Raw genomic sequence first — 11,585 nt, forward strand, 5'->3', positions numbered from 1 at the left:
AACTGCACCAGGATTTGTGTGTAGGGGCTTCCCACCGTACTGTCCCTCATGGATTTAACACAGCAGTGACACGAAGAAAAGAAACCGGTGGTGCTGCAGTACGAGGTGTGTTCTGTCTGCCAGGAGACGTTTATTCCTACTGGTTTTTAAATACAGCTCACCAAAGTGACAGTACAAGACCTGTGCAGCGAATTCTGTGCTGCCATGCGATGGTGGCAGATGTGCTGTTCCGGACGGGGCTGCCTCTGGGCTGGCACTTGCCTTCCCTGCAGCGAACTCGAACTGTCTTTGCAAATCCCATTTAATAAAGTGATGGTGCTGGAGGCCCATTCCTTCACACACCTCGCAGAACGTTCTCGGGAAGTGGAAGATGCCCTGGCAGAGGCAGCGCTGGTGGCAGGACCAGCACTGTCTGAAGGATCCCAGATGCCAGGGTGTGGACCTGCCCACAGGGTCCAGCAGGAATGGAGCCGATTGGGAGCACGTGTGGGCAGCCTTGCCTTTTCCCACCTGGCATCGCAGGGAGGCACTGGCAACATCCTGCATGCTGGGGCTTGGAGGGTTGGAGGGGGATGCTTTGTCCCTGGGCAGTGCTGAGTGACAGTGGTGGAGGGGTCAGCCACAGCCTTCCACAAGGCAGTGGGGATTCCTGTCAAGAGCAGCAGTGAAAAATCCACCTCTGTGCAGCCACGGTTTCCCCTTCCCTGCTCCCAGTCCCTGTGCTGTCCTCCCCGCAGCATGCGGCTGATTCTGGATCCTGCTCCTGCCTTGGTTGTGGGTGGAGAGAGGCAGCTGGAGTGGCTCTTTAGAAAACAGAATTACAGTAAAACGGGGAGGTTCCTCCAAGTCACCTGTGAGCTGCTTCCTCCCATTCCCAGACCTGGGCTGCCTGGGAGGAACTTTAAATTGCCTCCTGGCTCAGTCCTGGCCACTGGCTCCGGCAGCATGACGGCAAGAGGCATCTTCCTGCTGGGGCTCCTCACCCTGTGGGCAGAGCTGCAGGCAGCACCCACCACAGGCAAGTACGGGCGTGCTGGAAACACCTGGCCTCTCTAGATTTTAAGAATATTTTCCATACTTTCATAGAATCATAGCATGGTTTGGGCCAGAAGGGACCTTTAAAGGTCATCTAGTCCAACCGCCCTGCAATGAGCAGGGATGCTTTCTTCCACTATGTCAGTGTTGGTGATGATATTCAGTGATGTGTGTTTAAATGTCTGTTTTAATCCTATTTATGAAAGCTTTCTGGGAAGAGTTTTAACCCTTGTGAGGTTTAGCCCTTGCTTAAATTTTTTAATCTTTGAGTTTGGCAAAACCCCTGGTGGGGACTGAGATGGCAGTGGTGCCAGCACACAGGCATAGGGATGCTTGGGAGGAGGTTTGTCAGTCAAACCAGTGACCAGGGCAGGGACTAGTGGAAATGTCAGCCCGGGCAGAGCCCCAGGGTGCGGCGGATGGGACCGAGACGGGCTGGACCAGACCCGGACTGGGCTGCCTGGGGTAGTCCTTCCTGGCTGGGGAGGCTAGCCTCCATCCATGGGGCTGGGAACTCCCTGGGGTGAGTGGGGATCCCCAACCCTCATAGCCCTGCTTGGGGCATCTCTAGCCAAAATGAGAAGGTGCAGGTAGTTACAGCCGTGCTTCAGCTCTGCTGCCCCTCGGACCAGAGTGCAGCACACTCCTCGCCTGGGCTGGCAGCTGCTCCTGCACTTTGCTTCGTGACAGTTTCAGGGCATCTCCCTGCCATGAACCCTCCAAAAGCACCAGCCCCACCGGGGAGGAGCTGCTCTGGGAGGAGGGAAATTCTCAAAGAAGTATGTTTTTCCTTCTCATATTTTTTTTCTTGGGAAAAAATGCCAGATTCCAAAGAAGTGCAAATATCATTTCTTTTGAATGAGCCATGAAGTGATTCTGAGAGCAGTGTTTACAGTTTCGTGGAACCGCTTCTTTCGGAATGCTCCTGCACCTGTTGCCAGCTGGTCTGTTTTATTCTAAAGCTCAGACTCTGAGGCAGCAATAGCTCCTGTGCAGAGGGAGCCAGGTTTGCCGTTTCTCTGTAATAAGACACTGGGGCCATCGCATGCTGATGAAAATACATCAGCAGAAATGTCATTGCTTTCCAAATGCTTTTCTCTCGAAACTTGAGTTTCTTTCAGTCTCAGTTTACAGGCTGATTTTAAGCTTTAGAGTATAACCTGCCTTTTGCCAACAAGCCAGCAGTGCTGGTGCCTCCATTGCTAACGCGTTGGTCCCCTTCCCCGTCTCAGAGCAATGTCAAGGGGCCAGCGCTGCCTGTGGGGAGCCTTGTGCTGTGCCACTCTGCTGCTGAGCAGGATCGTTGCTGCTGCTCAACAGGAGAGCGTGCAGACCAACTTCCTAAATGTGCTCAACAACATATTTATTCCCTGGTTAAATAGCGCATGCTGGATTTGTAATTGTTTTGTTAAGAAGTTGCTGCAATCACACGTGTACACACATTTTCTTGCTTTTCCTCTCCAAGTTCTGCCCTGGCTCTCCAAGCATTGCACCTGCAATCAGCCCCGTAGCTGTCTGCTGGTGGGTGGGCTGTGGGATGCTGCAGGAGCAGCCGGTGGGGAGGCCAGTGCTTTGGGGGTGCTGGCAGCTGCCAGTGTTGCCTGCAAGGGTCAGAGAAGCCATGGGGGGAGCAGGGTGGGGATGAGCCCTGGTGCTGTGGGACTTGCTGTGGGTGTTGGGGCAGGCTGTGGCATGGCACGGTGCCATCTCTCCCCGGTGCAGCTGGAGCCGCAGGTGGGTGCTGGCTCCAGTGTAGAGATGCCCAGGAGGGCCCGGGCAGGCAGGTATGCTGCAGCTCCTGCAGCAGCTCCTCTGCAGCCCTGTTGCTGCCAGTGGTGGGGGCCCCTTGGGCACCAGCCCCACCATGACCCCACCATGTGCCGGCAGGCAGTGGGGTAGCCCTGGAGGGCTGCATCACCCCGGTTGTGCAGGCAACAGTGGTCAAGCAGAGCCCTGAAAACCCACTGGGAAAAGCTGCAGGGAAGGCAGCTGTGCAGTGCCACAGCAAACGCGGCTGCTGCGAGCACAGGGAGCGTCTTGCCCTCGATGCCCCGGCTCAGCATCAGGGTGCCAGATCTGAGACCAGCCATCAAAGGGCAGATTCTTGTGGGCTTGGCCCAGCTGGGCACCCTGTGCAGTGACCCAGATGCTGGCGGGTGGGAGCTGTGGTGGTGGGAGCCACGGGTGGGAGGGCAGTGCGCGGCTAGCACACTGGGGATGACACTGCTGCTTTCTGCTCCCTTCCAGGGCTCCATGGAGCAACCCCTGCCAGGTGGCCACAGCCAGGACATCCCAGAATTGCTCCTCCAGGGAAGAACCCTTTGCCTGAGGCAGAGCTCAGCATGGTGCCCAGCCCGCAGCCCTGCAGGGCCACCCAGGACAGGAAGCCGGAGTCAGGTGCAGAGCGGGTGGGTAAGGACCAGCGCCTGCCCACGTCTGAGCTGGTGACTGCTGCAACACCTGCATCAGGGAAGCAGCTGGTGACTGGGGGGAAGCCCACAGTGGGGAACAAGCCCACCCTGGCTGGGAAGCCGGACACTGGGAAGAAACCCAGTTCAGGGAAAAATCCAGCATGTGGAGGAAAGTCTGAGACTAGGGAAAAGCCAGAGACTGGAGTGAAGCTGGAGACTGGTGAGAAGCCAGGTATTGGAGGGAAGCCAGAGACAGGGGGAAAGCCAGTGGCAGGTGAAAAGCCGGAGGCTGGGGGGAAGCCGGAGGCTGGGGGGAAGCCGGAGGCTGGAGGGAAGCCAGAGGCTGGAGGGAAGCCGGAGGCTGGAGGGAAACCTGTGCTGGGGGAGAAGCCAGAGACCGGGGGGAAGCCGGAGAGTGAGGGGAAGCCTGAGGCAGGAGGGAAGCCTGAGTCTGACCAGGGTGACAGTGGGGAGGATAATGACAACGGTGACGATGATGATGACGACAATGACGATGATGATGATGATGACGACGATGAAAATGGGCATGGTGATGGCAATGACGATGGTGATGACAATGGTGATGATGGCAATGATGATGGTGTCGACAATGGTGCTGATGACAATGACGATGGTGTCGACAATGGTGCTGATGACAATGACGATGGTGACGACAATGGTGCTGATGACAATGACGATGGTGACGACAATGGTGCTGATGACAACGACTATGATGATGATGACTATGGAGAGGATGATGGCAATGGTGGTGATGATGGCGGTGATGATGGTGGTGGTGGTGATGACGCTTGGTGACCAATACCACAGGGTGTGCGAGGAGCATGTGGGGCAAGGAGAGCCCGCAGTGGGTGGGCGCAGGGGCAGTTGCCCCTGGCTTCCTTCTTTGCCTCACACTGCCAGGGCTGGTCCCAGGCACCAATGGTGTTTTGTGCAGGACCTTCACTTTCCTAATAAACAGCACATTGGGCCACCAGCTTGGTGTGACAACCTGTCCCTGGTCAGTGCCTGGCACAGCCAGGCCATCGTGGCTGCCCTAGCCTTGTCCCAGGCATGGGGAGCTCCCGCACCTGCTCCTGCCCGGCATGGGCTTGGCAGGACCCTTTGCACAGTGATGTGACTCTGTCCCCTGTGGAAGAGCCACAGGGACAGCCCCAGCACCTGCACAGGACCAGCAGAGCATCACTGGGCCAGGAGAAACCTCCCTGTGGAGTCTGTCCCCCCCAGCCTCCTGGGGCTCCTCGAGGTGAGCTGCTTCATGGACAAAGCCTGCCCCCACCCCCACCCCACCCCCGCCGGCATCCTCTGAAAACAGCTGCCATGGCAGGGCTCAGCCAGGAGCTATGCCGGCACGGACACCCACAGGTCCTGGATTTGGCTTTGCACAGGCGGGGTGCTGGGTGCCGGGAGCTTGTCAGCCCCTTGCAGCCTTGCCTGTGCCGCCATGCTGCCCCTTGCCATGCTGGCAGCAGGGCAGGAGCTGGGAAACTGCTGCCCATGTGGGGTGCGAGGGGCACCCGCAGCTGACCCCCAAGGGCACAGGGCAGCCCCAACACACGCTCACTGCAGAGCTGCACCAAGTTCGGTCTGGCTGTGCTGCTGTGGCCCTGCAGCAAGCCTGCATCCTTTCTGGGGGCACGATGAGATCCTGCTCCCTGCTCACAGGAGGGTCTTCGAGAATAAGAACAAGCCTGGTCCTGGCAGGGATAGACAGACCCATGGGCAGGGCTTGTGTGTGGCTCCTCAGGGACCTGCCTGCTGCGGTGGCACAGCCCCTGCCTGGGACTCCATCCCTCCTGCAGGGGCATTAAGGTCCCACGGAGGCTGGCATGGGCTCACCAGGAGACTGACACAGCAGGAGCCAGCCAGTGTTCATTGCAGAGTGGGTTTACTGGGGGGAAGGGGGGGGCACAGAGACCCCCATGCTCAGCATGGAGCTGAGGGTGAGGGGGTGGAGGTGGAATTGAGAATATGGGTGCATATCCAGCAGCTGATGGATTCCTCCACGGACAGCTGTCCGGCTGTCTGGTGTGGGCTGGCTGCACATGCTGGGTCCTCAGTCCAGGTCCAGGACGGGGCTAGGTGAGCCCTGGGGAGAGATGGCAGGACCCATGTCACAGGCCCTCACTTTGGAGCATACCCGGGTGCAGCTGTCAGCTCTGCAGTAGGGGTGAGGGCTCCTAAGACCCCAGGCACCCCTCCCAGGGAAGCTGTTGGGCAGTTTGCCAGTCTCTTCTGCAATGTGCAAGGATGTGCAGGGAGACGACACTTCTGTGCGGGACACTGCACCCCGGCCATGGCTGCGCTCATCCCTTTCATGCGGCTATGCATCTCCCCGCAGTGCCAATCCCCTGGCTCCCCATGCCCACCCTGCACTCACCTGTGGACACCAGCCGGGCCCAGAGGCAGCAGAGCCCCAGGAGCAGAAGCAGTGACAGCATCCGCATGGTGCAGTGTGGGCAGCGTGGGTGCTGCCTGTTCAGCACGGGCAGGGGTTTAAATCCTCCCGGGGCTGGAGGTTGGTCCCAGTGACCTGGTCTGTGCCCCAGTGCCCAGAAGACTCCATCCAAGCGTGAATCCCCCCCCCCATCCCCTCCCTCCTGCAGGCTGCTGCTACTGCATGAGCCAGGCAGGGAGGCACGAAGGTGCTGCTGCTCAGTGCAGCCCTGAGAAAGCCATGCTGTGCCATGCCATGCCGTGCTGTGCTGTGCCACAACACAGCTTCCTGGGGGACAGGGGCCAGCCAGGTGGCTGCCAGGAGCTGGGGGACCCCGGTGTGGGGCTGGCCCTGCCGAGGCAGCAGAATGTGTGGGTGTGGTGGTTCCCCAACCGGGTGCTGTGGCCCATGGTGCCCTGGCAGCTCTCCGGGCATTGTTCTGCCTCCAGGAACAATTGCTGGCTCCCAAGGGACGTCCTGTGACTGGACATGGTCCACAGCCCCGTGCTGCCACTGGCCCCTCAGCCCTGCACCTCCCGGAAAGCTGGTGCCCACCCGGCCCCATGCCTTGGGGCAGCAGTGGGGCACTGGTGCTGGGGGCAGGGAGCTACGTGGGGGCTCTGCCCGGGTGCTGGGACTGAGGGGCCATAGCATCAGAGTGGGCCAGAGCCAGAGTGGGTGCCTGGGTCCCCATCACATGGTGCTGGAGCTGCCTCTTGCCTCCTGCTCCCTTCCATGGGGTTGGTGGGACCGGCCACACTGGCCTCTGTGTCTGCCTGCTGCCAGGGCTCTGGGCACAGACACAGATCTGCACCATCACCATCACTCAGCGGGACACAGCCCTCCTTGGGGTCTGGCCGTGTTTCCCACCCACAGCTCTGCCCTTGACTGGAGCCCCATGACAATCACTCAGGCCCTGGCTCTCCCAGGGCCCTGAAGCCTCTGCCAGCACCGTGCTGAGTGGGGTTATCTGCAAGCCTGCCACAGGCTGCACTGGCAGCAGGGGCTGTCCTGGGAGCTGCTACTTGTCCCTGGGGCTGCATCATGCCAGCGCCGCATGGGGCTGCAGGCAGGTCTGCTGGTACGGTGTGTTGCAAGGATGGAGGCACTGGAGCTGCTGGGGCTTTCCCAGCTTGCTCCCTTCTGGGAGCTCCTGTCCCTGGGAGAGGCAGGAGGGCTCTGGCACGCATGGCTGGGCAGGCTGCCTGCACACGCATGTGTGTGTGCATGTGCAATCCAAGCCGGCCAGGTGTGGACACGTGCATGTGCAGTCCACACTCTGTGTGTATGTGCATGAGTGGGTGCGCGTACAGTCCATGCTGCTTGTGCCATCTGAACTGTGAGTGCCTGTCTGTGCCCATCTGCTGTCCAGGCTGGCTGGGTGGCACCACGCGCTCACCAGCAGCTGGCTGCATGAGGACTTTCTCCCGTCCGTGTCCCCCTCTGTGTGGGATGGGGGTGACACACAGGTGGGATGACTCATTCTGGGAGAAACGGAGCTGCAAGAAGAGGAGCAGTGGGAAGCACTGGCTCTGCATGCTGGGACATCCCTGGTCCCCATAGGGGCTGTTCCTGTCTCTGTCTCTGGGTGGGCAAAGGGGACAGTGCCTGGCTCGTGTCAGCCCTAGAGAGCATCGGCCAGTGGCCTCTGTGTGGGGACAGCTGGGATGTGCCACAGGTGAGGGGACCCACTCTGCCCCTCGGTTCTCCCATCACCTCTCCTGCCATGCACCCTGGTCTGGGCAGGAGCATCATCCCAGTGGCACAGCACCATCCCTGTCCCCATCCCTGCTGGGTGGCTGCCTTGGGAGGTGCCACATTCCTGGGTGCTCCCTGGGCTGGGCTGCCCCGGTCGCTATTTCTGCCATGGTCTGGCTGGTGGCTCTGCCCAGCGTGGCTGTGCCCATTACTCACACTGCACGTCCCCATCGGGGTGAGCTGGACATGGCAGCAGGGCAGGGCAGGGGTGGCCAACACAAGTCCCTCACGGGGTGCTGTTTTCTGTTGCATGCAACCCCCACATCTACCTGGAAGCAGCCCCTCCCCACTCCGCCGTGGTGCTGTGAACCCCAGCACCCCGGGACTGGCTCTGTGTCGACTGCGGTGTCTTCCCAGTTTGGCCATGGCACTACCACCAGTGCAGGGGCAGCAGGGGCTGCTCTGGAAGATGGTATCTGTCATTACAGTATCACCCCGGGGCGGCTGAGATACTGTGGCAAGATAGCGGAGAAAAAAAATGCAGCCCTGGTGGATTTTGGTGCCGCGGCTCTGCCCTCCTGTGGGGTGCAGGACTGGGTGTCCTTGTGCCACTGGATATGTCCCTGACAGCTCAAGGCTGAGGGAGATGTGCCAAGCACAGCTACTGAGACACAGCCCCAGGACCACCATGGTCCCCACGCAGGGGTCCTTTTCCCGTCACCCACCCTGACTGCCACTGGCATGTCCCTCCGGCTTTGCTCCTGCCCTGCTTGGGCTTTGCTGCGTCTCTGTCCCGTGCCGGGGATGCTGCCAGTGTCTCTGTCCTGGGGCTTCAGAGGAGAGGCAGGGAAAGCTGCGGTGGGGCGCAGGCGGGTCACGGCACCTCCCTCCAAACCCCACCCCGGGTCCAACTTTCCTGGCCTCTCCCCACTGAGCTTTCCTCACCCTCCACTTCCCCCTTGGGACAGTAATTACAGCAGTAATTAGGAAGACAATTATTCCTGCTGAATGGGAACAGCTTAATCTGTTTCTCCCTCCTTATGGCAGGTTTCACCCCACGCCCACCCACGGGTGCCGGCAGGATGCTGGGGATCCATCTGCCGCTGGGAGCCCTGCACTGCCGTGGGTCTGGGCTCCCAGCTGGAAGCTGGGCAGGCTGCGAGCTGCGTCCTGTCCCCAGGGGATGCCCCTCACCAGCACGATGCAGCTGCTGGACCCTGACCCACAGCCAGGAGCAGGAGGCTGCGAGGGGGCACAGGGCTCAGCTCACACAGGCAGTCCTCCAGGAGAGGTGTGGATGAAGGGGACAGCCCGAAGCTGGGAGAGGGTGATGAAGTGGGTGGCAAAGAGCTGATGGTGCCTGCAGTGTGGGAACGGATGGGAGCATCACCATCCTGTGGGACCTCCCTTCCACAGTGGCAGGTGAGGTGGTACCCACGGGCTCAGCCCCGCGTGTGGGACCATCCCCTCCCAGGATGCTGTCTGTCAAGCAGGAGGGAGCGTGGGAGAAAGGAGAGAAGGGGCACGTGTCCTGCACTGCTCTCGCACAGCCTTTCCCCAAGGACGTGCACTGCAGGGAGAGCAGTGCTGCGGCATGTGGTGCCCCAAACCCTTCCCTGGCTGATGGCTGTGCCACAGCCGATAGCTTTCCATGCCCTGGGACAGCACTGTGACGCTCACTGGCAGCAGAGGGGCCAGTGCCAACACCCCCCGCCTGTCTTCACTGACAGCTTGTCCCCAGTGGGCTGCTGACAGGTGCCGGTGGTGCCTCCAGCCCAGCTGGGGCATGCGGCTGCCACCTGGCTGGGGTCCCTGAGGGCTGTGCCGGGGCAGCTGTCCCGTCCTACCGGTCGCCCCAGCTCAAGGGCTGCGGCTGGGATGCTGCTGGGGAGGCCAGGCCCTGCCTGGGTGCGGCTCATTACCCGCATGGCAGGAATTAGCCGTGCTGGGGCGCCAGCCCTGCTCCCTCCGCCCCGCCGGCACACCTTAAATCCCAGCCCGCCGCACCCAGGGCCCAAACTGGCCCAGGACACCATGGAGCTGCCACCCGGCCACCTCCTCCTCCTCCTCGCATCCCTGCTCCCCTTCGCTGCACGGTCTGGCCCGGCCTCGCACGCGGCTGGAAGAGAGGAGCTGGGGATGGGTGAGTGCACCCGTGGCACATCCCGGGGACAGGGATGCTCTGGGTGCTGCTGCTGCCCAGCACGCCCGCTGCCCCATGTGGTGCTGGCTGTCTGCGGGGGCATGGGGCCACAGGCGATTGGGGTCCAGCCCTGGGGTGCTTGGGGGCTGCTCAGCCCCCCACTCTGTGGCCCTCCCCAGCATCCCAGCCACTGTGTCCCACAGTGAAGCCCGGGTACTGCTACCACATCCCAGAGGTGGAGGACCTGATGGACAAGGACTGCAGCGCCTGCCGCAGGGATGCCTCCTGCTCCCGCTGCACCAGCGATGCCGGCTGTCCCGCTGCCACCAAGTGCTGCCCCAGCAAGTGTGGCTACACGTGCCAGGAGCCAGTGCTGGGTGAGGGCTTGGTGCCATCGCAGCGGGGCTCTGGCATGGCAGCATGGCAAGCGCAGGGGCGGTGACAGGAGGGGTGAGCCAAGCAAAACGGGAAGGGGGTTGCCCCCTTGCTCTTGCTGGGTCCTGCAGACGGTGGGGGGGTACGACACTGTGTGGTGGGGGCGCGTCCCAGCTGCTGGTGCGTGGGGCCACGGGGCAGGCAGGCGCAGAGCCGGCAGGAAGGGTTTGGCAGTAAGCAGGGACCAGAGCCGTGCAGACTCGTGCTCGGGAGCACCGAGCCAGGCAGCATCCCCATCCTGTCCCTGGCTCAGCCCATTTCCCTCGGACCACACAGACTTCTGCTACCTGCCCTCCGTCTGCGGGAGCTGCAAGGCTCTCTTCCGCCGCTTCTTCTTCAACGCCTCCAGCCAGCAGTGTGAGGAGTTCATCTACGGCGGCTGTGGTGGCAACAGGAACAACTTCAAGACCAAGGGCGAGTGTTTCCAGGCCTGCTCCCACATCGGTAACTAGCTGTGTGCTGTGCACCATGCGCTGTGTGCGCCGTGTGCCATGCACCATGTGCTGTGCACTGTGGCCAGCGGCTGCTCCTGCCCCTGGCAATGCCCAGCCCAGCCCCATTCCTGACCCCTTGTCTCTCAGTTCCAGGTGCCCGATAGTGCCAGCCTTGGGAGCATGGTGGCCTCTGCACGGCCCCTGCCTGGGGCAGCTGCTGCTGGCAGCCATGTCCCCGTCCCCGCAGGGAGCCATTCCCCACGGTGCTGGCGGGGACCAGCGCTGCTGGCCAGGGCAGCTGTGCCAGCGGCTGTGGCTCACCTGGGGATGCTTGCTGGCCCAAGGGCAGGGATGTGCACCCGCAGTGGCACAGCTGCTCCCTCCTGTGCCATGGTGCCTGGCTGGAAGAGCCTGGCTCTCTCATGGGGCTGTGACACTTCAATACAAGGACAGGTCCTCGGATGAGCATGTCTGGGTCTTGTCCTTTCTGCCCATGGAGGCAGGAGCAGGTAGTGCCTGTCTGTCTGGGCTGCCCTCCCGTGCTGGGACTGGGTGATGGCTGCCTTCAGCAGTGTCGCATAACAGCCCCAGAGTTCACCCCAGCCACCATCCTGCAGCTCCTGCTGCCTCTGGATGGGCTCTCAGCCCCAGGTCTGCCCTCAAGCATGACCTGGATGGGAGCTGATGTGACCAAACAGATGAGGAACAGCCCCTGCCTCGATGGATGCCTGAGGTGGTGCCTGTCCCACAGCCTGCCCCAGATCAGGGTCTGTGTCTGCACAGCTTCACTGGCCCCACGGCACCGATCCCAGTGTGGGCTGAGCCCCCTGGCTCCAGCCCTAGTGGGACCATCCCTTCGCCGGTGACCCCTGGGCAATGCTGGGGCTGCTCCAGGAGCATGAGGGGCTGTCCCAGTGCCTGGTGGGGCAGCCCAATGCTGCTGAGACTCAGGGGCAGCTGGATGCGGCCACATA

This window comes from Falco naumanni, chromosome 10 (assembly GCF_017639655.2).
Source record: "Falco naumanni isolate bFalNau1 chromosome 10, bFalNau1.pat, whole genome shotgun sequence".
NCBI lineage: Eukaryota > Metazoa > Chordata > Aves > Falconiformes > Falconidae > Falco > Falco naumanni.